This window comes from Ictidomys tridecemlineatus, chromosome 8 (assembly GCF_052094955.1).
Source record: "Ictidomys tridecemlineatus isolate mIctTri1 chromosome 8, mIctTri1.hap1, whole genome shotgun sequence".
In the NCBI taxonomy this organism is placed as follows: Eukaryota; Metazoa; Chordata; class Mammalia; order Rodentia; family Sciuridae; genus Ictidomys; species Ictidomys tridecemlineatus.
Genome location: NC_135484.1, coordinates 123,069,028 through 123,092,736, shown reverse-complemented (window position 1 = coordinate 123,092,736; position 23,709 = coordinate 123,069,028). Strand labels below are relative to the sequence as shown.

At 41.7% G+C, this 23,709-nt stretch overlaps 1 long non-coding RNA gene and 1 pseudogene across 2 annotated transcripts in view; one reads left to right on the top strand and one right to left on the bottom strand.

Moving 5' to 3' along the window:
* The window catches only part of LOC144366285 (uncharacterized), a 121,972-nt gene that overhangs the window by 79,242 nt on the left and 19,021 nt on the right, over window positions 1–23,709 (bottom strand). The gene's annotated exons all lie outside the window — the stretch shown is intronic.
* LOC101970430 (N-alpha-acetyltransferase 50 pseudogene) lies at window positions 1,816–15,659 on the top strand (annotated as a pseudogene). The gene is made up of 2 exons (XR_013425305.1): window positions 1,816–1,969; window positions 2,393–15,659. The product of XR_013425305.1 is annotated as an N-alpha-acetyltransferase 50 pseudogene (transcript).

The window sequence follows — 23,709 nt, the reverse complement described above, 5'->3', positions numbered from 1 at the left end:
GAGTGAGAGAGAGAGGGGGACAGAGAGAGAGAGAGAATTTTAACATTTATTTATTTTTTCTTAGTTCTCGGCGGACACAACATCTTTGTTGGTATGTGGTGCTGCTGAGGATCGAACCCGGGCCGCACGCATGCTAGGCGAGCGCGCTACCGCTTGAGCCACATCCCCAGCCCCAAGACATTATTTTCATGAAAATAAAACATAGCAAGAATGGAAGCTATGGTACCAAACATCAATAGTAGTTATTACATTCTTTACCACCTCTTAGTTACAGAAGAAAAAAGAAGTTTTTACTTGAACATGTCCTGGTTGGAGTATTAAAAATTATTGATCTTATTAAGTCTCCATTCCAGAGTTTATATTTTTACAATATCTTATGTGATTAAATGGGAAATACACATAAATACTGCATTCCAAAGTAAGGTGTTAGGGTCAACAATTTTTTAAATATATATATTTTTTTATAAAGAGAGAGGAGAGAGAGAGAGAGAGAGAGAGAGAGAGAGAGAGAGAGAGAGAGAGAGAGAGAATTTTTAATATTTATTTTTCAGTTCTCAGTGGACACAACATCTTTGTTGGTATGTGGTGCTGAGGATCGAACCCGGGCCACACACATGCCAGGCGAGCACGCTACCGCTTGAGCCACATCCCCAGCCCTAATATATTTTATTTTGAAACAAGTTCCTGATGAGTTGCTTAGGTCCTGGCTAAGTTGCTGAGGCACCTCAGCTTCAGGATCCACTGGGATTACAGGCTTATGCCACCATACCCAGTGACAAGAGGATATTTTTTTGAGCTGTAGTAGCCCCCTTTTTTACAGAATAACATTCCTACTTTTAAAAAAAAGCATGACAAATTATGATTACTTAGACTTAAATATTTGGCCAACATTGTCAAAAATAACCTAAGCAGTTCCCTCTAAGATAATCCATTGATAGTATTTTTTGCCAGTGATAAAATGTAAGCTCTCAAGAAGAAATTAGAATCTTGGAGAACCTGAATCCACAACGATAAACTTGGCAGCTTCCCAATACTTAAAACATTTTTCTGTTGAAATCTGCAGTAATATCAACATGTGATTTTTTTTATAAATTGTACTTTAATGTATCAACACTGGATCAAACCATGCATGAATTTAAAGAATATGATGCATTATGGGCACAAGGTTCATTCAACATGCAAGAAAAACCCATGTACTAAAAAGCAACAGAATAGGAACTATTCAATGATATTGTTTCATAGAACTTTTAAGAAAAAAAAGAAGTTAACACTGTGTCATTTCAGTGTAGTATTAATGGTAAATATCCAGTTATCTAAAATGCTATGAAAAAACATTCCTCCTACATATTTGTGTATGGCTGCATTTTTTCTATATTTCAACCAAAATAACAGGTTAAATGCCAAAGATATGAAAGTCTAGAATTTTCCAATGAGAGAAATACAAAAAAAAATTGCAAAACTGTAAAATGCAAAAAGGTCACTTTTCTCACTGTGGTTGTTTTCTTTTGGGAAATAGTTATTTCTCCTTTAAAATATTATATGTTAACATGCTATTAGTAATATTCTAAATGAGTCACATTTTTAAGAGTGATTTTAACCTTTAATATGTCCACGTAAACATAATTATTTTGGGAATCCACACTAATTTCTAACCGGTCTCTGACCCTAGAACGGTGGCGGGGTTAGGGAAACCACACACTGGGGATTCCCGACCTCCAGGAGTTTCACTTCTCCTTTCCCAAACCCGTGTCTCTTCCCTCTGCCTGGACACGCATGACGCTGTCCCAGTTCTCGCTCCCATTGCGTGTTGGGTTTCCAGAGAAGCCAATCGGCATCGCTGCGGTTCTGGGTTATAGAGTTCCCACAGACCCGCAGAGATTCAGATCCTCCAGACCCCGAGGATGGGGGTCCTGGCTCTGCAAACCCTCCTCCTGCTGCTCTCTCAGACCCTGGCCTTAACCGAGACCTGGTGAGTTCAGGGTCTAAAGGGAAATGGCCTCTGTTAGGGGAGGGGCGAGGGCACAGTCCAGCGGGGACACTTGACCCGGGGAAATCTAGCCTTGGTAGCGGTTGCACGGAGATCCAGACCCTCCCCACCCGCATCGCTCCTTGTCTTGATCCTCCCACCTCATTCCCTGCTGCCTGGTCGCCTTATCCTTCCGCCCCTTTTTAGTCCCACGGGCTCCAGCGCCCGCCCTTCCTATCCGACTAACGTGGGATCCCCGGGTCCAGTGCCGGGAGGAAATCTCAGCTGCTGCCTGTCTTCAGGCTCCCACCACTCCCTCCTTCTCCCACTCCACTTCCCACGGCTGTGTCCTGGCCCTGCGGCGGGGAGGCCTGGTACATCTCTATCCGCTACGTGGATGACTTAAATATTTGGCCACTTCGATAGCGACGTGGTGAATCCCAGGGCAGAGCCGCGGGTGCCATGGATGGAGCAGGTGGGACCTGAGTACTGGGACCGGAACACACGGATCGTCAAGCGCAGTGCACAAGTGATTCTAAACAACCTGCTCGGCTAGACCAGAGCGACGCAGGTAAGTGACCCGGGCCCAGAGCGAAGGACACGAGACACCCTCATTCTCCATGAACGGGTCGGAATGGCCCAGCTTCACCCTAAGGCTGCGGGACTCGCGGGTCACGTAGACCTGGGGAAAGCCCCAGGGATTCACTCCAGTTGGGTTTTCGATTTCGTTGGGAAAAGGCTCTGATCAATCACCGCCCCTCAGTGTCACGCGGGGAAAGTCCGTGGGGCCGGACTGACAAGAGTGGCGGTGCCAGGAGCTCATACCTACCAGACTCTCTGTGGCTGCATCCCGGGGCCGAACCTGCGCCTCCTCCGCGGGTACTGTCGGGACGCCTACGATGGTGGATTACAGTGAGCTGAAAGAGGACCTGCGCTCCTGGACTGCGCGGACGCAGCGGCTCAGATTACCCAGCGCTAATGGGAGGCATCCAGTGAGGATTATCGCTGTAGGGCCTACCTCTAGAAGGAGTGCGTGGAGTGGCTCCGCAGATACCTCCAGTACAGTAAGGAGAAGCTACAGCGCGCAGGTACCAGGGGCTGAGGGTATCTCCATGATCTGCCGATGTCACTGCCTGCCTTCCCCCCAGAAGGGGAGTAAAATTGGGCCAATGCTAGAATATCGCTCTCCCCTGAATCCAGAAAGGATGGAATCCCCCTGGGTTTCCGAATACTGTACTAGAGAGTATTACTCTCGGAGATGACTTAAGGATCCAGTTGTTACCATCTAGGGGTGCTGGGTTCGTTGTCTCAGTTCAGCAAAGAATTGACAGAACACAGAGATAGCAAGCAAGCAGCGAGTTTATTACAAAAGCTACAGAGACTTCTCGAAGCGAAAGGGCCCCAGAGCTGGGAATCAGGTGTGTGTGGGGGGGCGGGGGTCTGCTCTTTTTATGGTCTCTGAAATTTCCTCCTATTCTTATCTCCTTCCCTGTCCACGTTCTCCTCAATATTATTGATTGATGCCCCCTCTGTCCTCGGTGTCTGTTTTAGGTTTTCTATTGGACCCCCCACTTGGAAGGAGGAGTAAGGAAGTGTCTGTCTAATTGGGTCCCCTGCTTGTGTCCACTTTCCTCAACCAGGAAGTTGACCTCATCAGAAGACCCTCTCCATGCTCCTTTGTTTTGGCCCTGCCCTGATCTCCTTCCTCACTTGTCAATTTGCTCTTGCTGCCTAGGCCCTTCTACCTTTCCTTCACACTCTCCTGGATTGGACAGTCCCAGAAATAACTGACCAGCAGTTCCCTTTGACTCTGGCAGCAACCTTAGACATTACAGAGGGACTTCTCTCATGCTTTGTTCTCTGCCCCCAAAGCAGTGTCTTTAGAAGTCTGATTCCAGTTTTTCCAATCCCTGGAACTTCACTCAAGTCACAACTCTAGGTCCCTCTCACAGACTTGGCACCTCATCCTGGGCTGTCTCACCCTGCTTCTAGAACTGTCCAGATAACTGAGGACTGGCTAGTGGCTAGGTTTTACACTCTTTCCCATCTTAATTGTCCCATCACTTATTGGGATGATCAGAAGAATTCTTCTTCAGTAGCCCAAGGGAGATAATGCGAAATGTTTTAATTTCCTGATATTTCTACAATGCCCCCAAAGACACATGTGACCTACCACCCCATCTCTGACAATGAAGTCATCCTGAGGTATGGGCCCTTGGCTTCTATCCTAAGGAGATCACCCTGACCTGGCTGCAGTGGGGAGGACCAGACGCAAGACATGGAGCTTGTGGGGACCTGCAGGGGATGGAAACTTCCAGAAATGGGCAGCTGTGAAGGTACCCGCTGGAGAGGAGTAGAGATACACATGCCATGTGCACTATCATGGGCTGTCTGAGCCCTCACTCTGAGATGGGGTAAGGAGGGGGATGAGGGCACAGATCTGTCATTAGGGCAAACAGGAGCCATTCTGGAGACCCTCAGCAGAATCAGGGATGACAGCTAGACATCAGGGCATGAATAGGTCAATTTTCCTACAGTGAAATACCTGAAGATGGGTACTTAATAAAGTAAAGAAGTTTATTCTGGAGATTCACAGGTATGGCACTAGCATAAGTTGGGTTCTGGTGACAACCTCATAGCAGATGGCACCAGAATGGTAGGAGTTAGTAAAAGAGAGAGAAATCACATGGCAAGACTAGAAGCCATAGAAAGGAGAGAGATTCTTTTAGTAATTTGTTCTCTAGAGAACTAAGGGTCCTATGAGAGCAGACCCTCAGTGACCTAAGGACCTCCCACTAGGCACTACTTCCTAAAGATCCCACCACCACAACACTACCACACTGGGAACCAAACTTCCAATGAACCCAGGAGGACAAACACTATCCAAACCATAATAGGGCCCCTCAGCTTTCCTTCCTTTCCCAGAGCAGTCTGCCCAGTCCATCATCCCCACCATGGGAATCATCACTGGCCTAGTTCTCCTTGGAGTTGTGGTCACTGAAACTGTGGTCAGTATTATTATGTGGAAGAAAAAGAATGCAGGTAGGGAAGGAGTGGGGTCAGAGTTCTTGTCCCATGAGGGGATTTCAAATGTAGGTAGAAAGGTGTCCTGTGTTAATAGGAAGTACCATCTACACACAAGTTCTTATCCACCCTGAGGCCTTGTTTGCCTGAGGCCTCTTTTTTTTTCTCTACTTTTAGTTGTAGATGGACACAATACCTTTGTTTATTTAGTTTTTTTATGTGGTGTTGGGGATTGAACCCAGTGCCTCCTGCATGCAAGGCAAGTGCCCTACCCCTGAGCCACAACCCCAGCCCCTGGAGCCTCTTATTAAAGCATATGAGTGTAAAAGAAAAGTTTATCACTCTGGTGATGGTGATGATGGGAATCTGATTCCCAGCAGTAGCAGGTAACAGAAGAAGGTCCCTGATGAGGTACCTTCCAGGAAGACAGTTTCCTGACCCCTTTACCTCTTCTTTCCTCATGGCTCCTGATCCTGCTCCTGATCTGAAGTCATAGTTCTGGAAATTTCCCCAGGGTTCAGGATTTGCTAATTCCTTTAGAACCTCATGACTCATGATCAACCCTGGCTTCTCACAGGATGTTTTCTTCCCCCAGGTGGAGAATGAGGCAGCTACACTCAGGCTGCCTATAAGTATGCAGAGAATTGATCTCTGAGACCGTTGGGAACAGTGTAGACAGGAGCCCATGGGGAAGATCACCCAACCCCATAATTCCTGTTTTAGCCACAACTGTTATGGGCCCTTTTTGCTCTGCTCCAGGCAGTGACAGTTCCCAGGCTTCTGATGTATTTCTCCTGGCTTGTAAAGGTGAGACCATGGGGGGCTTGAAGTGGAAGAGAAGGGAGGGCAAGGGAAGACTCCTAGTTTATGGGGATTCTCTGGATTTGTACATTTTTAGTATATGGTGGGCTGTTCAGAGTGTCACCACTTACGGTGAATGATATGAATTTGGTTTTGATTATTTATTTTTTTTTTTAGTGTGAGATAGCTGCCTTGTATGGGACTGAGAAATACAAGATTTGTTCAAGTGCCCCCCAACATTGAGATTTTGGGAAGCTTCTAAATTCTCTTTCTGCAACCGGCCTCTAAAAACTTACATGTCTGTGTTCCAAGGAGTATAATGTGAGAAAATGTGGACACGAGCCTATCCCTAAGCATCTAGTCCCTCTTGTTTGTCCTCTCATTGTCTAAGTCAGTTTTCCATTACTGTAAAAAAAAAAAAAAAATACCCAAGATAATCACTTTACAAGAGGAAAGGATTTTTGGCTAATAGTTTGAGATTTCAGTCCATGATCAATTGTCCCCATTGCTTTTAGACCTTTGGCAAAGCAGCATGTCATGGTGGCAGCATCTAGCAGAGGAAAAAAAAGAGAGAAGAAACCATGGCCACATGACATCCTTTGAGAGCACAACCCCAATAACTGAAACCTCGCACAAGGCTCCACCTCATATTTTTCCCACCATCTTCCAATAGAACCACATGCTGGGAACCAAGCTTTAACATGAACTTTTGAAGGAAATTTCAGATCCAAACTATAGTGTTACCCTTACAAGGTTCAGCCAGCCCTTGCACACAGGAAATTTGTGACATCAAGAGATGAATTTTCAGATTTATACAGCTCTTGCCCTCCTTCTAGAAGTGTTCCTTGGATTGTACTTCCCATCCACTTCCTAACCTTCTTAAATGAACCAGATTTGGGGATTAGCAGAAAAGAGGGACTTTATAATTTCTCATCATAGATAGATTCCTGTTAAGTTTTTGTTTTTTCTAATCACCTGTCCCTTTTCCCTGCCCTTAGTTCTAGTAATCCTAGTGATTGCTCCAATCCAAACTTGTGGATTTATAAAGCAGAATCTAATTTAGACATTTATTGCTTGAAATATAGGGCCTATGATCCTAGCATCTTGTTTGGTGAAGAGACAAATGTACTCATGTGTTGTGGAGTGCAGGGTGTGGGAAGTAGAGTGGGGGAAGAGAGGGCAGCCCTGACATCCAGCTGCCAGGAAAACACTGGGCTTCACACAGATATTAGAATAAGCAGACAATGACATTAAGACAGTGTTCATAAATTTATTCCAAATGTTCAAGCAGTTACATGAGACACATAAAAGATCACAATCAAAATTCCAAAGATAAAATAAAAGCATCTGAGATGTCAAATGTACAAAATGTGAGGTGGGATTCATGGTAGACTGTACTGAAGAATAAAAGATCAGTGACCTTGGAGACAAAGAAATAGAAACTTTTCCAAAATTTGCATAAAGCAATTCTTACAATATATTGTCAGGTTTATGACGTAATTTGATATGATGTTTAAAAATATCAGCACAACAAAGAAGAAATAGAGAATAACATCTTCATATCTCACTGAAATTAAGTATGAATTTTGAAGTAGTTTTTGATAGACAAATTGTATAAAGTAAGTCCAAGAGCAACCATGAAGAAAACTATAATGAAAAAGAATTAGAATTAACATATTATAGTAGAAAATATCCACTTAATACATGCAGAATCAGTAAAGGAAGAGGGAGAAAAGACATAAGACAAAGTAAATTACAGACAAAGTTCTTTAACATTAAATGGAAATGGAATAAATAAGCAAATCAAAAGACAGAGATTGTCACACTAGATAAATAAGATTAAACTACACACTGTCTAATTAGACACACTTACGATTCACAGGCATACATAGATAAAAAAGATGGAAAGTAATGGCTATGGTGCCCTCTTGTAATCCCAGCAACTCTGGAAGCAGAAGCAGGAGTTTGAGGCCATTCTCAGCAACTTATTGAGACCCTGTCTCAAATTAAATTTAAAAAGGGCTTTTTGCTCAGTGGTAAATCACCCCTGGGGGTTCAATCCTGAGAACTAAAGGGAAAAAAAAAAACAGTGAAAAAGAGATATATATTAACAGCAACCATAAGAAATCTGGAGTGGCTACACTAATGATCAACAAAATAGACTTTATTTTATTAATTAGATTAATCAGTAATAAAAGTGTCAGTCCATCACAAACAATAATTAGAAGCATATATACATCTAACACCCAAACACCAAATGACATAAAGATGAAACTTAAAAAAACAAAGAAATATACACACAATAATCTTAGTTGAAGACTTCAGGACTCCACTTTCACTAACGAATATGTTAAGCAAGTGATCAACAAAGAATATCTGAACACCACCATAAACTATCCCAATCAAATGGATATCCATAAACATTTCTCTCAAGAGCAAAATACACTTTTTTTTCTCAAATGCATATGGAACATTCTTCAGGATACACACCAAATGTCAGGCCACAAGACAAATACTAATAAGTTTAAAGGAACAGAAAAAGTTTCAAGGGCTGGTATTGTAACTCAGTGGTAGAGCACTTGCCTAGCACATGTGAGGCACTGGGTTCAATCCTCAGCACCACATAAAAAAATAAATTAATTAAATAAAGTTATTTTTTTTAAATGTTTCAATTATGTCCTCTGACCAAAATGGAATAAAATTTTAGGAATCAATTACTAACTGAAGGAAATTTGAGAAACTCACACATTAATGGAAACAAAACATTACAGGATAATCACTGAATCAAAGAAAAATAAAATAAAATCAAAATTTGAAAACACTTTCAGATTAGTGAAAATGGAGAGACAACACACCAAAACTACAGAGATGCAAATGAAGGAGCACTTAGAGGGAAATATATAACTGTAATACCTATGTTAAAAAGAAATAAAGAGGGCTGGGGTTGTGGCTCAAGGGCAGAGTACTCACCTAGCACATACAAGGCCCTGGGCTCGATCCTCAGCACCACATAAAAATAAATAAACAAAAATAAAGGTATTGTGTCCAACTACTAAAAAATAAATATTTTTTAAAAAGAAAAAAATAAAGATCTCAAGTGAATAATCTAATTTTCCATTAAGAAGAAAAAAAAGAATGCCATTGATGACCCACACCTGCCATCCCAGCAGCTCGGGAGGCTGAGGCAGGAGGATTGCAAGTTCAAAGCCAGTCTCAGCAAAAAGTGAGGCACCAAGCAACTCAGTGAGACCCTGTCTCTAAATAAAATACAAAACAGGGCTGGGGATGTGACTTAGTGATCTGAGTGCCCCTGGGTTTAACTCCAAAAGAAGGAAAAAAGAGCAAAGTAACCAAGCATACTGGTGGTTAATTCAGCAAATTAGCAACTTGGAAAGCAGAGATAGGAGGAGGCCAAGTTCAGGGCCAATCTCAACAATCTAGCCAGACACTATCTCAAAATAAAAAAAAATGAAAAGGGCTGGGGGTATAGCTCCTGGGTTCAATTCAAAAGAAGAGAGAGATGCAAAAAAAGGAAGCAAGCAAACTAAATGAGGAGGGGTGTTGCCGTGAAAGTAAGTGAAATAGAGAATAAAGAAGTGATACAGAGCATCAATGAAACCCAATGATTCTTCAAAAAGATGAACCAAATGGGCAACTTATCAGAGGATTCACAAAAATATTACAAAATAAAAAATTTAAAACTCCAATACCAGCATCACAAAATAAAAAGTAGGCATATTATTTACTGTACAATAATAAAGTGTTTAAAATGCATTCATTCACCACATAAAGATGTTTTATGTACCATGGTAGATCCCTCCGATTATAATGAAACTGAAAAATTCCTATTGCCTACTGACAGGAAGCCCTTGTAATGTCATGCAACATTTTACTTTCAGGTTTATGGTGATGCTGGTGTAAACATACCCATAGTATAAGAATATAGCACATGCAGTTATGTACAGTACATGCTACTTGATAATGATAATAAACAACTGTTACTTGTTTATGTACTTACTATAATTTTTAGCCTTACTTTAGGGTATACTCCTTAAGCTTATTTAAAAAAAAAAAACTAACTATAAAAATACCCTCTGATTGGTCCTTCAGAAAAGATTCCAGAAGAAGGCACTATTATAGGACATGACAGCTTTATGCCCCTGCAGATCTTCCAGTGGGACAAAATGTGGAGGCAGAAGACAACGATATTTATGATCCTCAGTGTTGACCCATGATAAATGTGTATGTTTGTGTCTTAGGTGTTTTTGTTGTTGGTGGTGGGTTTTTTTTGTTTGTTTTGTTTTGTTACTGGGAATTGAACTAAGGGGCACTCAACCACTGAGCTACATCCCCAGCCCTATTTCATATTTTATTTAGAGACAGGGTCTCACTCACTGAGTTGCTTAGTGCCTCGCTAAGTTGCTGAGGCTAGCTTTGAACTCTCAATCCTCCTGTCTCAGCCTCCTGAGCCACTAGAATTACAGGCATGCACCACCATGGCAGGCTATGTCTTAGTTTTAACAACAACGAAACTTAATAAGTAGGCTGGGGATATAGCTCAGATGGTAGAGTGCTTGCCTCCCATGCACAAGGCCCTGGGTTCAATCCCTAGCACTAATAAATAAATACATAAACAAACAAACAAGCTTAATAAGTAAAAAAAAAATATTAAAAATAGAAAAAAATATTTTTGTATAGTTACAACACAATGTGTGTTTTAAGATAAACAAGCTTTTATTTCAAGAGGAAAAATTTTTTTAAATTAGAAAGTTTATAGAGAAAAAAGTATGCTAATGTTAATTTATAATTGAAGAAAATAATGTAAATGAATTTATTGTACCATAAGCATAGAGTATTCATGAAGTCTGCAGTGGTGTACATAAGGTCCTAGGGCTCCACATTCACTCATTGCTCACTCATTGACTCACCCAGAACAATTTCCAATTTTGTAAATTCCATTCATCATAAGTGCCCTATACAGGAATACCGGTTTTTTACTTTATTTAGATACATTTAGATATACAAATGATTACATTGTGTTACAATTGCCTACAATATTAAGTATAGTCACATGTTTCAAAGGTTTATAGCCTAGGAGTAGAAGACTATGCCATCCGGCCAGGTATGTGGTAAGCCATACCACCTAGTCCTGCATAAGTACACTCTGTATTCACAGCATGATGAAAATGCCTAAAAATACCTGTCTCAGAAGGGAGAAATGACTATAAATATATTACAGAAAATAGATGAAGCATAATTTAGAAGATATAAAAAGGAAATGGGAATAGTCACAATTATATTTGGTGATCAATACTTCTCTCTCATTAACAGAACAAGTAAAAATTAATAGTAAATAAATATATAGAATATTGAAACCCCACTGTAGGCTGATTGGACTTGACATTTTTTAAGTAACCACATACAAGATTAGCACAGACATTCTCTTAAGTGTATATGGAGCATTCTCCATAACCAACCATTTCCTGACTTTAAGACACGTCTCGGTAAATTTAAAGAAACTGAATTTATAGAGTATATTCTCTAAACACAGTTAAGAATCTATAACATTAAGATAGCTGGAAAATCCTCAAATATTTGGAAATCAATCAGTGTACTTCTAAAACATCCATGAGTTAAAGAAGAAATCACAACAGAAATCAGAATTTTTAACTTAAAACGTAATCCAAGAGGCTAGGGTTGCAGCTCAGTGGTAGAGCACTTACCTAGCACGTGTGAGGCACTGGGTTTGATCCTGAGCATCACATAAAACTAAATAAATAAATAAGGGCTGGGGATGTGGCTCAAGCGGTAGCATGCTCCCCTGGCATGCATGTGCCCGGGGTTCGATGCTCAGCACCACATACAAACAAAGATGTTGTGTCCGCCGATAACTAAAAAATAAATATTGAAAAATTATCTCTCTCAAAAAAAATTAAAAATAAATAAATAAAAGTATTGTGTCCAACTATAACTAAAAAATATTTTTAAAAATGTAATCTAGGGCTGGGGATGTGGCTCAAGCGGTAGCGCGCTCGCCTGGCATGCTTGCGGCCGTCGTTCGATCCTCAGCACCACATACAAAGAAAGATGTTGTGTCCACCGAAAACTAAACAATAAATATTAAAAAAATTCTCTCTCTTTTAAAAAAAAATGTAACCAAATGTGAGAGATGCAACTGAAGCAGTCTTTTGAGGGAAATTTAAACAAATAATAATGAAACTACAATACACAAGTTATGCCAAGAAGTCAATTTGATAATGACACAAAATGAATAAATACTTTTAAAGGCACAACTGGACAAATTGAATCAAGACAAAATAAGAAATGTGAACCCATACATGTAAATTAAACAAATTAAATTCATAATTTCAAATATTCCAGGGGGCCAGGCACAATAGTGAACACTTGTAATCCCAGCTACTTGGGAGGCTAAGCCAGGAGGATTTAAGTTCAAGGCCAGCCTCAGCAACTTAGCATGGCCCTAAGTAACTTGGAGAAACCCTGTCTTCAAATAAAAAAAAGAACTGGGGATGTCGCTCAGTGGTTAAGTGGCCCTAGGTTCAATTCCCAGTACCAAATACATATAATATATATGTATATACATGTATATATTTATTTATATGTATATACATAAGGATATCTATAGTGTGTGTGCGTGACACATGCATCCATACCAGGGGCTAGGGACATAGCCCTGAGGTAGAATGCTTGCCTAGCATGTGAAAAGCCCTGAGTTTAGTCTCCAGCACACACACACACATACATAAACAAACAACAAACAAACAAACAAAAAACATAATGTAAAAATATTCCACAAAGAAAATTCCAGGGGGCTGGAGATGTGGCTCAAGCGGTAGCGCGCTCGCCTGGCGTGCGTGCGGCCCGGGTTCGATCCTCAGCACCACATACCAACAAAGATGTTGTGTCTGCCAAGAACTAAAAAATAAATATTAAAAAATTCTCTCTCGGGCTGGGGATGTGGCTCAAGCGGTAGCGCACTCGCCTGGCATGCGTGCGACCCGGGTTCGATCCTCAGCACCACATACCAACAAAGATGTTGTGTCCGCCGAGAACTAAAAAATAAATATTAAAAATTCTCTCTCTCTCTCTCCTCTCACACTCTCTCAAAAAAAAAAAAAAAAATTCTCTCTCTCTCTCTCTCTCTCTCTCTCTCTCTCTCTCTCTCTCTTTCTCTCTCTCTCCTCTCTCACTCTCTCAAAAAAAAAAAAGAAAAAAAAGAAAATTCCAGGCTCAGATGGCTCACTGGTAAATTCAATCACTGCTCTAAGAATAAACACCAATCTTACACAAACTCCTCAAAAAAATAGAGGAGGAAAAAATAGTTCCCAAATAATTTGATGAGGTTAATATCACCCTGATACAAGACCAGACAAATGGATCAAAAGGAAACTTCATCTGTGTCACGAGGGGGCAAAATTGTGATGTATGCAGTCGAGGGGAGAAATAAAGAATGTCCACATGCTTCTGCTCCTTCCTTTGCTTTATTCACTCAAATTACTTAATACAATTTCACTCTATAGGTTCTTAATCAAGAAAATGACAATCCTTAATGCTAGGCACTGCAATAGACATAATGAATTCACAGCAAACAATTCTAGATTAATTCTAAGCACTGCAAAGCACACTTAATCATGAGAGGCTAATGACACACATTTCCTCTGCATGCTAAGTTCAAAAGTCTTAAGCCTTAGGCTTTAAGTCCAGCAGATGCACACTCACTAAGACCGCGGTGACCAGATCCAGAACCAAGGCAGGCTTTTCCTGGCGTGGAGTGGATGACCAGTTGAGGAGGTGGTCGTAGGGAGGAGTTGCAACTCTCACCAAGGTCCAGACAAGGCCACAGAGTTTGAGAGCTGGGGGATCACGCAGAGGCTCAGGAACAAGTGATGGATGACATGTCCTCATCAGGCTCTCCAGCTCAAGTGCATCCTTGTTTTGGCTGGCTGAATCTCTGTTCATTTGCTCTATCATTTATACTAAATTTGGTGGCTTTTGACCCCCCTTTCAATCCTTATCAGCTACCACCAGATTTCTCAGTGGCATCATTTACCTTGGGGTCAGAAACATCTGGTCTGGTGGTCTCCACCCTGATCTTCTAGCCATTCCATCTTATCATCAGGTGAGCACAGCCTGCCAGAGGCTTCACTCTCTTTATCAGGGTGAGGGGAAGTAACTTGTTTGAGGCCATACTGGAGGGATCTGTGGGTGTTGCCTGGTGAGACTGCAGGTCAAACTGGAGTTTTTAAAATGGAGTTGTTTAGGCTCAGTCCTCAGACAATCCTAAAAGTCTGCCAATCTCTGGTACGAGTACAGATCCTCCAGTCAATACTCTATTCTACCAATGAATAAAAAGCTAAACAAACTGGAATCAACAACTCTTCCTAGACAAGAAAGGTCACAGGGGAAATGGTTATCCCCAGAATTAGAGAAACAGACAGGTAGACAGAATCACAACTTACCAGCACAGAAAACAGAAGGAATCAGTGACAGGTATGGCTACAAAAACCTGAAACGTAATTGACAAATAGGCAGAGGCTCCATTTAGAGAAATATGAGCATAAAGGCTACAAGGGAGGACTGGAGATGTAGCTCAGTGGTAGAGCATTTCTCTAAGGTTCATGAGGACCCAGATTCAATCCCCAGCACAGAAAAAATAAATAAAAACAAAAACTCAAGGGAGATCCCTGAACCCCTGGCTTTGATAACCCTAGTAACCAGCGTTAGCAGATGTGGGAAGATGAAAAGTAATGGGATGGAGCTAGGGGATGGAACACCACACCATTTTGAACAGCTGAAGAAATTGAACCAGGTCATCTTTCCAGTTAGCTACAATGACAAGTTCTATAAGGATGGTCAAGGAACTAGCAAAACTTGCCTGTTTCAATGATATTGCTGTAGGTGCAGTATGCTGCAGGGTGGATCGTTCTCAGAATCAGAAGGGACTTACCATCATAACACTAGAATGTCTTGCACCTTACTAAAGACTGGGAATAGGAACTGAAATATTAAACCACGTCTTAAACATCTGTGGAAAAGAGGCATTTTTGACAACATCTATCTGCACATCCAGATGAGCAATGAGTCAGAAATGGACTTCCAGGGGGGAAGTTTGGCTTTGAGATTATTGAGACAGAAGAAATTCTATAAGAGGATAGAACATGCAGATGCTCGTGTGCTTCAGAAAAACTTCAAACCTTCTGGTCAGAATGCAGATGCACAAAAAAACTTAACAAATCACAAATGAACTTTTTTGCTGCCAAATAAAAGAGATCCATTGATGCCCTGCCCACACCCCCCTTCCTAAGCTTTCCTTTCTCCTTGTTCTTGTTTTTCCTTTCTTTTCTTTCCAACAGAAGTTTTAATACTTTCAGAGACTTTTAGGACTGAGGATATGGATCAGTTGGTAGAGTGCTTGCCCTGCATGCATAAGTTCCTGGGTTCAATCCCCAGCACCACAAAAGAAAAAAGGAAATAAATGTGTTGTGATTTTTTTCCTCCTATTCTTTTCCTTTGGTAAGCTTAATAATCTAAACTTAAAAATGGAGTTAATGTTCTTTTAAGTCAGTACCCCTAAATCAATGTATAACAGGTGTTTTCTCTGAGAATATTTAAAAATATCTAAAAGAAAATTTAGATGGACTTATAGCACAATATATGCATTTAATGTCAACTAATGCAGTATGGCCACTGAACATTTCAGTGTACAGGAAAGAATATCTAGATAGTATATTCGAGAATAACATGACTGTTATTGCTTATCTATTGCAGAACATCCCAAATTTTCTTATACTCTGTGCCTACAATACTAAGTGAGGATTTGGAATAAAAGAAATTGTTGTTTTTTTAATTGATTTTATTTTTTTAAATACATGACAGCAGAATGTATTACAATTCTTATTACACATATAGAGCACAATTTTTCATATCTCTGTTTGTATATAAAGTAGAGTGACACCCAATTTGAAGGAGGGATTATTACAACAAATTGCTTCTAGGAAAGGTAGAAGCATAAAGTGTCAATTATGCAAATATCATCATGACTTCTACTAATAAGAATGGTTTTTGTCTGATCATTCTCCAGCATGTAGGGAGTAGCTTAATAGGATAAGAGACATCTAAAATACTCCTGTTTTCACAATCAAGCTTAAAATGGATCATGGACCTAGGTATTAGACCAGAAACCATGCACATACCAGAAGAAAAGGTAGTCATGACCCTCTAGCATTCCAGCTCATGAACTGACTTCCTTAATAAGACTCCTAAAGCCCAAGAAGTAAAATCAAGAATCAGAGGCCAGGTTGTAGCTTAGCAGTAGAGTGCTTGATCCTCAGCACCACATAAAAATAAATTAATAAAATAAAGATATTGTGTCCAACTACAACTAAAAAAAAAAGTCAATAAATGGGATGGCATCAAACTAAAAAACATCTTCACAGCAAAGAAAAAAAATCAACAGCATGAAGAAAGAGCCTATTGAATGGGAGAACATCATTGTCACCTGCATCTCAGTTAAGCATTAATTTCCAGGATATATAAAGAAGTCGAACAACATAAAAAAAAAAACAATTCAATAAACAAATGGGCAAAGGAACTGAACAGACACTTCACAGAAGAAATATGAATGGTCAAAAAATATATGAAAAAATGTTCAACTTCTCTAGCAATTAGAGAAATGCAAATTAAAATTACACTGAGAATCTACCTCACTCCAGTCAGAATGGCAACTATAAGGAATTCAAGAATGATAAATGTTGGCGAGGATGTGGGGGGAAAGGTACACTCATGAATTGCTGGTGGGACTACAAGTTGATGCAACCACTCTGGAATTTTCTGAGATTCCTCAGAAAACTTGGAATGGAACCACCATTTACCCTAGTTATCCCACTCCTGTATATACCCAAAGGATTTAAAATCAGCATAGGACAGTGATACAGCCACATCAATGTTTATAGCACCACTCACAATAACTAAGCTATTTATAGCTCAACTCACAATAGCTAAGCTATGAAACAAACCTAGGTGGCCTTCAATAGATGAATGGATAATGTATAAATACACAATATAGTATTACTCAGCCATAAGAATAATGATCTTATGACATTAGACTGCAAGTGGATGGAACTGGAGACTCTTATGCTAAGTGAAGTAAGCCAGTCCCAAAAAACCAAAGGTCAAATGTTTTCTCTGATATGTGGAAGCTAACCCACAATAAGGAGGCTGGTGAGGGGAAGGGAAGAATAGACAAAAAAAATGGTGGAGCCCTAAAACCAATAAGACAGGTGCTTTATAAGAGTAGGGAAAAAAAAGAGATCTTCCTCTCCTCTCTCCCTCCCCTTTATCCTCTCTCTTTCCCCCTCCCCTTCCATTGACACAAGACCAGACAAAAACATAGTGAGAAGGTGGCCATCTACTGTTGAGGAAGAAAGCCCTGGCCACAAAGCAAACCAGCCAGAACCTTGATCTTGGACTTTCCTTCTCCAGAACTCTGAAAAAAAAAAAAAATATATATATATATATATATATATATATATATATATATATATATATATATATATATATATATATATATTTTGTTTGAGCTACCCAGTCTGTGGTCTTTTGTTATAGCAGTCTAGGCAAACTAAGATGGATTTTGGAACCAGTGTGGAATGTTATTTTACCACATGCCAAAAATTGTACATGAGACTTTGGAACTGGGTTGAGGCTGGAAGAATTTTCGGTACATGATTGGCTCGAAGGTGTTGTTGGTAGTAATATAGATGTTTAAGACAGTTCTGGTGAAGGTCCAAAAAGACAAGAGGAAAGCTATAGGCAAAGCCTCTATCATCATATGTAATCATGAGCAAAAGATCGATTTTAAAACAGACATCACAGACCATTGTGATAAGGTCTCAGATGAACATGTGGAATATTTTATTGTAACTGGAGAAGAAGGGATCCTTACAATAAATTCTGCAAGCCAAGAAAAAAGAGTATTACGGAGAAGGAAATCATCCTGCACCCTTGATATAGGGCCATGAACTTCCAGAAGTGTGAGAAAATAAATAAATAAATAAAAATTTTTTAAAAAAAGAATTTTTGTTATCTAAACCATTCATTCTACTGAGTTTTGTTATGGCAACCTGGAGAAGTCAATCGGTTTCGCCACGGCTCCAGGTTACAAAGTCTCTAATGAGGCCATGAAGCCCGGAACCTTCTTCCTGCTGCCCTCGGGGTTGCTGGTTCTGACCAGGAGTCAGGAGGGAAATGATCTCTTCTCAGGAGGAATGAAGGGACCACTCTGCAGAGTAGGACAGTGTCTCAGCCACCTCCGGTCCAGTCCTCTCTACCTCGTCAACTCCTTGTTCTGAACCCAGCCCCGCCTCCTCTTCTCCAGTCTCAGAGTCTGGCCCTTCTGATCTCATTGCCCCTTTCGGTCTCATGAGCGCCCCAGCCATCAGGACCATCAGGAGGACCGAGGACCGTGGTGACAGGTCTCAGCCCCTCCCCGCCCCCAAGCTCCCGCCTGCTGAGGTATTTCTGCACTGCCATGACCCCACTGGTCGCAGGGAGCCCGGTTTCGGGGCTTTCAGCTACTTGGATGACCCACAATAACTCGCAAGTCCCAGAGAGGTGCTCGAGCGGAAGGGCCAGAATATTGAGACCGGCAGACTCAATGCACAAATTTTGTGAGTGAGTTTGCGGGCCTTTCTGGGCTATTACGATCGGAATGAGGCCGGTGAGTGGTCCCGGACCCACCTGCCCCCATCCTCCGTTAAGTGGCCTGGACCTCCCCAAGTCTGTTAGATTTGTTTGGATTTCCCGTCGGTTTGGCTCGAAAGGCCCTAATCAGTCATCGCCCATCTTTCTACCAGGGGGCGGGGCTAAGTGTGAGGGACCCCCCCCCGCCCCCGCCAGACCAGTGCAGCTGATTGGTAGATCCTGGCTAGGGTTCCACACCATCGGGTCTATGCTTGGCTGCTACACCCCAGCGGTACTTACAAGGCCGCCTACAATGGCACAGATTATATCTCCCTGAACCAGGACCTGCGCTCCTGGACTGCAGCAAACAATGTGGCTCTGATCACCCAGCACAAAGATAAAGGGCCTATCTAGAAGTTATAGGCATGGAGGGGCTCTACCTGAACGACAGGAAGGAGATGCTATGTGTACAGGTACTAGGGGCAGCAGGTCACCTTATGGATCTCTTTCCGGCCCCCCACAAGGAGTGGAAAATGGAACCTATGCTACTATACCGCCCACCCTCTGGTTCACACTAGATGAGTTCGCCTGAGACTCCGAATGCTGTATCAGAGAGCTACTCTGAGGGCCCAACTTTCTCTGAAAATTAACGGAGGCAGTCTCCCTTTTTAGGGTTGGAGGGGAAGACAATCCCTGAGATAACTGATCAGCAGTTCCCTTTAATTCTGGCAGCAAACGGGATAATGGGGTGGAGGCAATCCCAAATGCTTTTGTTTTGTACCAGGGATTGAACTCAGAGGTATTCAACCACTGAGCCACATCCCCAGCCCTATTTTGTATTTTATTTAGAGACAAGGTCTCCACTGAGTTGCATGGCGCCTCATAGTTGCTAAGGCTGGCTTTGAACTGGCAATCCTTCTACCTCAGCCTCCCAAACCACTGGGATTACAGGTGTGTACCACCACACCTACTAACCCTGAATGTTTTTGGAACTCTGACTCCAGCTTTTCTGAGTCACTCCACCTTTATCCAAGTCACCAAAAGTCCCTCTCAAAGACCTGAAGCCTCTTTCCCTGGGTTGTCCCAACTGAATTTGAACTTTCCATGAAATAAAACATCTAAAAACCTTAAGTACAAACTGGTGACTGTTTTGTACTCCTTCTCCCACCCCAGGGTGGTCAGGCAAGTGCTGCTTCAGTAATCAATGGGAAGAAATGAAGTGTCTGAATTTCTGGATTCTTCTCAGACCTCCCCTCAAAAGCACATATGACCCATCACTCAATTTCTGACCATGATGTCACCCTGAGATGCTGGGCTCTGACCTTCTACCCTGAGGAAATCACCTGGCTGAATAGGGAGAAGCAAACCAAGGACATGAAGATTGCAGATTGGCCTTCAGGGGGTAGAAGTGGGTAGCTGTGGTGATGCCTTCTGGAGAGGAGCAGAGATACACCTGCCATGTGCAGCATGAGGGACTGCCCTAACCCCCACCCTGAGATGGAATTAGGAAGGGAACAGAATCTGTTGTCAGTGAAAGCACAATCCATTCAGGGTCCTTCACCTTCCTTCCCTTCCATTCTCTTCCCAAAGCCACCCCCTCAGTCCACCATCTCTATCATGGGAATTTTGTTGGCCTGGTTCACCTAGGACCTGTGGTCACTGGAGCTGTGATCCCTGTTTTGATGTGGCGGAAGTTAACAGGTCAGGATGGGGTACAAGTAGTTGTCTAAATTTTTTTGTCCCACTGGGGGATTCTAATCCTCAGATGGAAGTTTACCCTGCCTCATTAATGGGAAGAACCATCCACACACACATGCTTACCAGGCTTGGCGTTCTGTTTGCATAACACTCTGTAAATTACATGTGAAAAATCAAGGACCAATTTATCACCGTGGTGACTGTGGCCAAGGGAACCTGATGCCCAGCAGTTGCAGATCAGAGGTGAAGGGCCTATAAGACAGACTTCCAAGAGTACAGTTGGTCCTCCTTCTTTGTGTTTCTTGATCTTACCCTGCATCTGCAGACACAGTTCTACAAACTTCCCTGGGCCCAGAATTAGAGGGTTCCTCTGTGGCCTCATGGCCCTGCCTCTTCCTGGCCTCTCCGAGGATGACTTCTCACAGGTGGAAGGAAAGGAAGCTATACACAACTGCCTTTAATTATGCATGTGAGTGATCCTGAGACCCTGTGACAGTATAGACAGGAAAATCCATGGAGGAGCTTGCCCACTCCATAATTCCTCCTTGAGTCATGTGTCCTGTGGGCTGTGTGTCAGTCATGTGTCACTGTCTCTGGAAGGGACAATGCTTAGGACTCTGATATATCTCTTAAAGTTTCTAATAATGAAACACCAGAGGGCCTGAAATTGAAGAGAGGGTAGGCCAGAGGGAACAGTACTATGTATGGAACTCTGGATTTGAACATATTATGTATGGTGGGCAGTTCAGAATGTCATCAAGTACAGTGACTGATCTGAATTTGTTCATTATTTTCTTATACAGTATGAGACAGCTGCCTTGTGTGGGACTTAGGGATCCAAGATTGGTTCAACACATATATAACAATGTGACTTCAAGAGCTCCTGACTTCTTCTTCTGCAACTGGCATGTGCATATGTCTATGGGGTCTTTGTTCTTATCAGCAAAATGCGAGAAAATAAGAAGACCCAAACCCCTTCCCCACACTGACTTGTGTGGTCTTTCCTGACCAACTTTTCTATTTCAGCAGAGAGAAGGCAAGATGTCCCATCCTGTCTTAATGTTTTGTAGCACTTAACTGCAATTTCTTACTTCCCTTCTGAAAATAAGAATCTGGACATAAAATTTGTCTTCAAAAACTTGGGGAAGGGAATAAAACCTGAAAACCTTCCAGAATCCACATTTATTGTACTAAGTCTATTGCAGATAGATTAAAAAAAAAAAAAAAAAAAGCTGTGAGGAGCCCAATATGGATGGGGCTGGTACCCAGTCGGTGCTCAGCCCACTGTGGGTTTGGGTGTATTCACTTTTCAGCTGAGTCATCTTCACTTCTCGGTTGCCCTTGTCCATTCAGTAGAACTTGGTCACACAAGGATCTGATCACAAGTACAGCCCAGGTATTGTCCTATATCTAAGACAACAGGTAGTGAGGGTTTTGTGTGGCCAGGTCAACTTAGGCTCAGATCTGAGTCTCTTAGCCCCAAACTTTTTTATGTGCTTGTTTCTTAGTTTCTATAGATTATTCTTATTCTTGTGTACAAGTCCTGGCCTCATTTCACCTGGGTGCCCCCAACCTTGACAGTATGAGGTGTTTTGTCTGTCACTATACACAGAAGTCTCTACAGTCTTAGGAAACCCAATTTTCGGGCCTGTCCAGCTCTTCGCCCTCTTTCCAAGGCTGTTTTCCCCAATCTTTTTTAAAGAACCAGATTCTGGAACTACCAGAGATAGTTTCTTGTTAGATTCCTCTTGTAATTCTTCTGCTCTATTCTCCCATCCCTCTCCCTGCCCTTTGCTCTAATAATCCTAATGCCGGGCTGGTGATGTGGCTCAAGCGGTAGCGGGCATGCATACGGCCCGGGTTCGATCCTCAGCACTACATACAAACAAAGATGTTGTGTCCGCCGAAAACTAGAAAATAAATATTTAAAAATTCTCTCTCTTTAAAAAAAAAAAAAAGTCCTAATGCTGGCTCAAATACCAATACATGGATTTATACAGCAGAATCTAATTTTGATTTTTGATTGGAAAACAAGACCCATTAAGTCAAGGATTACCTTTTCTTAGAGAAATATACTTGTGTGCTGTAGAATGCAGAAGGTATGGTATGGGAGAAAGGGTGGGCAGCCCTGATGTCACTGAGAACATCATTATGAGAGAATGTTGTACTGCAGCTGTCACAGGATAACACTGGGTCTGAGGGGCAATTAATAAAGTTACTAGAAAATGGAGGTACTGTACACTGATCACTCGTTTCACCAATACAGGCATGTCTCACTTTATTGTGCTTTGCTCTGCCCTCTGCAAATATTATTTACAAACTGAAGGCTTGCCATAACCCTGTGAATAACAAGTCTACTGGGGACATTTTTTTAACAGTATGTGCTCATTTCATTTCTGTCACATTTTGGTAATTTGGCAATATTTCAACCTTTTTTTATCCTATCTCTTCTTACAGTGACCTTCGATCAGTGATCATTGCTGTTATTATTTTGTTTGGGGGTACCACAAACCACCACCACAAGATGGCAAACTTAATACATGTTTGTGTTCTGACTGCTCCACTGGCTCATCATTCCCCCTGTCTTCCTCTCTCGGGGCCTTCCTATTTCCTGGGATATAACAATATTGAAATTAAGCAAATTAATAATCCCTACAATACTTTCTAAGTGTTCAAGTGAAAGGAAGAGTTTCTAGGCCTCTCACTTTAAATCAAAAGCTAGAAATCATAAAACTTAATGAGGAACACACATGGAACAATGAGCGAAGCCAAAATCTGGGTTTTAGCTATGTTGTGAGTAAAAAAGAAAAGTTCTTGAAGGAAATTAAAAGTGCTACTCCACTGAACACAAACGGTAAGAGAAGTGAAACAGCCTTACTGCTGAGATGGAGAAAGTTTTTATGGTCCAGACAGAAGATCAAAATTAGCCAGTACATTCCCTTGAGCCAAAGCCTAATGCAGAGCAAGGCCCTAATTCTCTTCAATTCTGAGTCTGAAGCAGGGCGTGGTGGCCTATGCCTATAATCCCAGTGGTTCTAGAGACTGAAACAGGAAGATCTCAAGTTTAAAGACAGCCTCAGCAACTCAGTGAGGCCCTAAGCAACTTAGAGACCCTGTCTTAAAAAATAAAATGGGCTGGTGATGTGGCTCAGAAGTTATTTTTTTTTTTTAAAGAGAGAGTGAGAGAGAGGGAGAGAGAGAGAGAATATTTTTAATATTTATTTTTTAGTATTTGGCGGACACAACATCTTTGTTTGTATGTGGTACTGAGGATTGAACCCAGGCCGCACGCATGCTAGGCGAGCGTGCTACCGCTTGAGCCACATCCCCAGCCCATGGCTCAGAAGTTAAACACAACATGCGTTCAATCCCTGCTTTCAAAAAAAAAAATCTGATGGCTGAGAGAGAGCTGCAGAAATTTGAAGTTATCCAAAAGATCTAAGAGGACTAATGGAGGCAGCTACATTACAACAGATTTTCAGTGTAGACAAAACAGCCCTGAAAGATGCCATCTAGAA